Raw genomic sequence first — 6,548 nt, 5'->3', positions numbered from 1 at the left:
CTCAACGAATAACCTCTAAAAGGTCTAGAGTATATGTTTCAAAACGTTAAGTGCATAACTTTCACAAGAATGTAGTATTAACTTATGTCAACAATTTTAATTGGTATACATATTTCTGGAAAAAAAAGCAGTATGATGGTAAAAGAAATGTAAAAAAGCCTTTTAAAAACACAGTGCTTATAATCCACCTGGATCGCACCTGTGAAGGAAATTTTCTTTGCTGAAGATGCACTGTCTTTTAGAAAAATAGCAAGAAATTTGGAATTTGTCTTCTTCTCTCACAGCAATCTAAAAATTAACATGATCCCATTTATATGAAATATCTAGAAATATATCTGTACATGTGGACATTCCCATCGCACCCCTACCATCCAGGCTCTCCCAACGTGGAGTCTCCTCTTTTTCTGCCCATGTTCTCCCCATCTCCATGACTTTCCTACTGACACGTGGCTCCTCCCTGCCTTCCTCTCCAGTAGCCCCAGCAGATCAGGCCCAAGCAGTGAACAAGCTCCTGGATGTGGGGAACAAAAGTGCATCTTCTTGGATTTCTGGAGAATTTCCCTGCCACGGTGTCTTGCTCAATCACAATTGCTCTTTCCTGGGAACCCAATTCTCCTAGATCCTGTTATTTTTCTGATGTTATTTATCCGTATCTACTTGGTGGACTTCCCTACATCTTCCCCTGAACCCCAGGAATCTTCAGGTCACGCCCATATGCCCTTGGTTCTCCTGTACTCCCTTCTTCCTTCTTCCCCTGTGATCCCACCAAGTCGAGATCTCTTCTCAGACCCTGGAGTGCAGCAGGGACTTCTCTGGTCTCTGCCCAAGGGATTAAGGGGGTGGAATTGAGGACTCCAGTGCCCCTCCTATGCCTGTGTTTTCATCAGGGTTAGCTGCACAAGGTAGGGATTAGGCTGTCTAGATCAACATGGCATTTCCAGCGCTGTGCTCTATGCTCAGCACAGGATACGTGCTCAGTAACTATCTGACAGAGACCTACCTCTTATCACATGGGCCACATTATACTGAACCCAGGATGTGGCTGACCTGGGAGAGGTAGCTGTGGACCTACTCCTCACTCTGCCCTCACCCTAAGAGCTGATGGGGCATCCACTAGAAAGGGCATTCCTGGGCAGGGAGGGGTCATGGGCAGCCTTGTCCTATGTGTGAGGCACGGCTCAGCCTGGTCACAAGATCCAGATGACTATGACTGCAATTCTGGGGAAGTAGAGAGTGAAGATTGACCAGAATAACCCCCTGGGAATGTGCCCTGGGCATCCTAGAGGGAAGAGCTTCCCTTTTACTCAGCCCTGCAGGATCCACAGAGGAAGGAGAGCTCTGGCCACCAGGAAGGAGCCACATGAGAGGACACGGTGTCCCCATACGTGGGAAAGTGAGTCTATGAAAGTTGGTCCCTGGTCTGGGTTTGATCCTGTCCTATGAGGACATTGTATAGTCACCACCTGAGTCCTCCATAATAAGCAGTGAGAGCACCACAGACAGATTCACTTGTGAGGAGCCCAGTAAAGTGGGAGAACTGCCCTGAGATCACGGGGAGAAGACACAAGCACCTCCTGGCCTGGCCCTGAGAGGGGGCAGCGGACAGAACAGCGGGGAGGCAGCGGTGTCTCTGGAGGTTCTGGTCACCTTGTCTTACAACGGTTTGTCTTGGTCTGGACACCAGGGGGTGCTTGGGGACCATTCCTGAGAAGAGTGGGGGTGATCAGAGCAGAACTAGCCACCTGCGCTGTCTAGTGTCCTCTGCTCAGGGCTCACAGCTGTGTCCTCTCCACCCCCTGGGACCACACAACCCCACCCCAGCCACCCCCTGACATCCTCAGGCATAGGGATCTGACCCAGGGCCCAGGGTGGGATTAGAAAGCTGGGGGTCTGATTTGCATGGATGGACCCTCCCACTCTCAGAGTATGAAGAGGGGCAGGGAGAGATTTGGGGAAGCTCTGCTTCAGCTGTGGGCACAGGAGGCAGCACTTGGGACAGTCTCCAGCATGGCCTGGTCTCCTCTCCTCCTCACCCTTCTCATTCACTGCACAGGTGACTGGATACAGGTCCAGGGGAGGGGCCCTGGGAAGTCCATGAATGATTGGTTTCTCCTCTTGTTTCTAGAAGCAGAATTATGATTCCTGTGTCTCTCTCACTTCCAGGGTCCCGGGCCCAGTCTGTGCTGACACAGCCGCCCTCAGTGTCTGGGGCCCCAGGGCAGAAGGTCACCATCTCGTGCACTGGGAGCAGCTCCAACATTGGAGGTTATTATGTACAGTGGTACCAGCAGCTCCCAGGAACGGCCCCCAAACTCCTCATCTATGACAATAATAAGCGACCCTCAGGGATTTCTGACCGATTCTCTGGCTCCAAGTCTGGTACCTCAGCCTCCCTGGCCATCACTGGGCTCCAGACTGAGGATGAGGCTGATTATTACTGCCAGTCCTATGACAGCAGCCTGAATGCTCACACAGTGCTCCAGGCCCGGAGGGAACTGAGACAAGAACCCACTTCCTCCTCTTCCAGGAGAGTGAGGGCCCAGTAGCTGCTGTTCAGGCCTGGCCTGTGGCTTCTGTGGCTGCTGCTTCCTTCATGGTCCCAGGGGCATCCAGAGCCCTGCCTGGGAGTGGAGGCCCCTCCTCCCCCTTCTGTCCTCAGAATCAGAAACAGGGAATCGAGGAAACAGAATGTCCCTCTCCCTTAACTTGGGACACAGGAGCTCTACACTGAAGTCCTGGGCTCAGGTGGCAGGTCCAGTTGTGTCTTAGACCCACCTCTGATGGGGAACCCATGTATTCATTATTCTCCTTCCCCCAGTTCCAGGAGTTTCTGGAGCTGTGTCTTCCTCTCCCTGCTCCTCATTGTGAGTCCCTGTGTTTCTTTTCTCCTGAGCCTATTGGTTTTCTTAACAAAACTCCTTTTATGAAGGAAAAATGCACACCTAGTAAACCAGCTGAATTTATAGCCTTAAATTAGGCCCATTTTGACATTTTTCTGGATCATTGAAAATATCACCACCACTGAGCTATACAACCTGTGACCAACCACAGCAGCTCTTCAGGACACTTTGTCATCTCCTTCGCTCCCCAAATGCCCACCTGGGCAGCCAGGAATCTGCCTTTGCCACTACTGTATGGTTTCCATTTTCTGAAACTTACTAGTGTTATCAAACACTATGTTGCCATTTGTCCGAGCTTCTTTCACTCTGCACGCTTCTTTTGAGATTCTCCCTGTTGTTGCTGAATTGCATCCCATTCTGCAGAGGGCTCATTACAACCTTTGAGGGTCCTAGGGCTTTTTTTCTGATTCTGTTTATTTACTTATTTATTTTAATGTTTGAATTTATTGTCCATCAAATCAAACTCTACGGGTGATGTTCATCTAAGGTGACAGGAGTCAGTGAGGGCTTGTCTGGATTCTTGCTTCTTCATCTCTTGCCTCTGATTCTCTCTATAATGGTAGTTTCTCACCTTTTTTACGTTTTTATATTTATTATTTTATTTTGGCTTTTAAGGCTTTTAGTGTTTTTTAAATTTTTTATTTCAATAGATTTTTGGGGAACAGATGGTGTTTTGCTACATAAATAAGTTTTTTAGTGGTGATTCCTGGGATTTTGGTGTACTCATCACCCAAGCAGGGAACACTGCATCCAATGTGTAGTCTTTTATCCCTCACCCCATCCCACCCTTTCTCCTGAATCCCCAAAGTCTGTTGTGTCATTCTTATGTCTTTGTGTCCTCATAGCTTAGCTCCCATTTATGAGTGAAAACATATGATGTTTGCTTTTTTATTCCTGAGTTAATTCACTTACAATAATAGTCTCCAATTCCATCCAGGTTTCTGTTAATGCCATTATTTAATTTCTTTTTATGGCTGAGTAGTAGTCCACAGTATGTATGTGTGTGTATATACATATATCACATTTGCTTTATCCACTTGTTGATTGATGGGCATTTGGGTTGGTTCTATGTTTTTGCAATTGCAAATTGTGCTGCTATAAACATGAGTGTTCAACTATCTTCTTCATATGATGACTTCTTTTCCCCTTGGTAGATACCTAGTAGTGAGATTGCTGGATCAAATGGTAGATCTGCTTTTAGTTCTTTAATGAATCTCCATACTCTTTTCCATAGTGGTTGTACTAGTTTACATTCCCAGCAATAGTGTAAAAGTGTTCCCTTTCCACCACATCCATGCCAACATCAGTTGTTTTAAATTTTTTTATTATGCCCATTCTTGAGGGAGTAAGGTGGTATTGCACTATGGCTTTGATTTTCATTTTCCTAATCATTAGTGATCTTGAGCATTTTTTCCATATGCTTGTTAACCATATCTTCTTTTGAGAATTGTCTATTCATGTCGTTAGCCCACTTTTTGACGGGATCATTTGTTTTTTTATTGCTGATTAGTTTGAGTTCCTTGTAGATTCTGGATATTAATACTTTATTAGATGTATAGATTGTGAAGATTTTCTTTCACTCTGTGGGTTGTCAGTTAACTCTGCTGATTGTTTATTTTGCTCTGCAGAAGCTATTTCATTTAATTCAGTCCCATCTATTTATCTCTGTTTTTAATGCATTTGATGTTGTATTCTTGGTTATAAAGTGTTTGCTTAAGCTAATGTCTAGATGGTTTTTTCCAATATTATCTTCTAGAATTTCTAAGGTTTCAGGTCTTAGATTTAAGTCTTTGGCCAATCTTGTGTTAGTTTTGTATAAGATGAGAGATGAGGATCCATTTTCATTCTTCTACATGTGGCTTGCCTATTATCTCAGCACCATTTGTTGAATAGCATCTCCTTTTCCCACTGTATGTTTTTGTTTGCTTTGTCAAAGATCAGTTGGCTCTAACTATTTTGCTCCATTTCTGCATTCTCTATTCTATTACATTTGTCTATGTGCCTATTTTTATACCAGTACCATGCTGTTTTGGTCATTATGGCTTTATAGTATAGTTTGAAGTCAGGTAATGTGATGCTTTCAGATTTGTTATTTTTGCATAGACTTGTTTTGGCTATATGGGCTCTTTCTTGGTTCCATATGAATTTTAGTTCTACGAAGCTCTATGAAGAATGATGGATGTATTCTGATGGAAATTGCATTAAACTTGTAAATTGTTTTGGCGGTATGGTCATTTTCACAATATTCATTCTACACATCTGTGAGCATAAAATGTATTTCCATTTGTGTCATCTGTGATTTCTTTCAGCAGTGTTTTGCAGTTTTCCTTGTAGAGGTCTTTCACTTTCTTGGTTAGGTATATTTCTAAGTTTGTTTTTTTTGTTGTTTTTTTTTTTTTGTTTTTTTTTTTTGGCAGCTATTGTAAAATGGGTTGAGTCCTTGCTTTGATTCTCAGCTTGGTTGCTGTTGTTCTATAGCACTGCTACTGATTTGTATCCCTTAATTTTGTATCCAAAAACTTGCTGAATTATTTCACTAGTTCTAGAAGCTTTTGGGGTGAGTCTTCAGGGTTTTCTAGGTATACAATCATATTATCAGCAAACAGTGACAGTTTGACTCCCTTCTTACCAATTTGGATATCCCTGATTTCTTTCTCTTGTCTGATTGCTCTGGTTAAGACTTCCAATACTATGTTAAATAGAAGTGGAGAAAGTGGGCATCTTTTTCTTGTTCCATTTCTCAGGGGAAATGCTTTTAACTTTCCCCCATTGAGTATAATGTTGACTGTGGGTTTGCCATAGATGGCTTTTGTTGCCATAAGGTATGGTCCCCCTTCTATGCCGATTTTGCTGAGGGTTTGAATCATAAAGGATGCTGGATTTTGTCAGATGCCTTTTCTGCATCTATTGAGATAATCATGTGACTTTGGGTTTTAATTCTGTTTATGTGGTGTATCACATTTATCAACTTGTGGATGTTAAACCATCTCTGCATTTCTGGTATAAAAGCAACTTGATCGTGGTGAATTGTCTTTATGACAGCTGTTGGATTTGGGTAGCTAGTGTTTTGTTGAGGATTTTTGCATCTAGGTTCATCAGGAATATTGGTCTGTAGTTTATTTTTCTGTGATGTCCTCCCTGGTTTTGGTATTAGAGTGATACTGGCTTCACAGCATGATTTAGAAAGGATTCCCTTTTTCTCTAACCTGTTAAATAGTGTCAGTAGGATTGGTACCAGTTCTTCTTTGAATATCTAATAGAATTCAGCTGTGAATCCATCTGGTCCTGGATTTTTTGTTGTTTGCAATTTTTTAAATTACCATTTCAATCTAGTGGCTTGTTATTGGTCTATTTAGAGTTTCTACATCTTCCTGGTTTAACCTAATAGTATTGTGTATTTCCAGGAGTTCATCTATCTCCTTTAAGATTCTAGTTTATGTACATAAAGGAGTTCATAGTAGCCTTTAATAATCTTTTGTATTTCTGTGGTATCAATAGTAATATCTCCCATTTCATTTCTAATTGAGCTTATGAGAATCTTCTCTTTTCTTTTCTTGGTTAATCTCGCTAATTGTCTGCCAATTTTATTTATCTTTTCAAAGAACCAGATTCTTGTTTCATTTATCTTTTGTATTTTTTTTTTATTTT

The sequence above is a fragment of the Macaca thibetana genome, chromosome 10 (genome assembly GCF_024542745.1).
Source record: "Macaca thibetana thibetana isolate TM-01 chromosome 10, ASM2454274v1, whole genome shotgun sequence".
Taxonomy (NCBI): Eukaryota; Metazoa; Chordata; class Mammalia; order Primates; family Cercopithecidae; genus Macaca; species Macaca thibetana.
Note: the sequence above shows the minus strand (reverse complement) of the source record.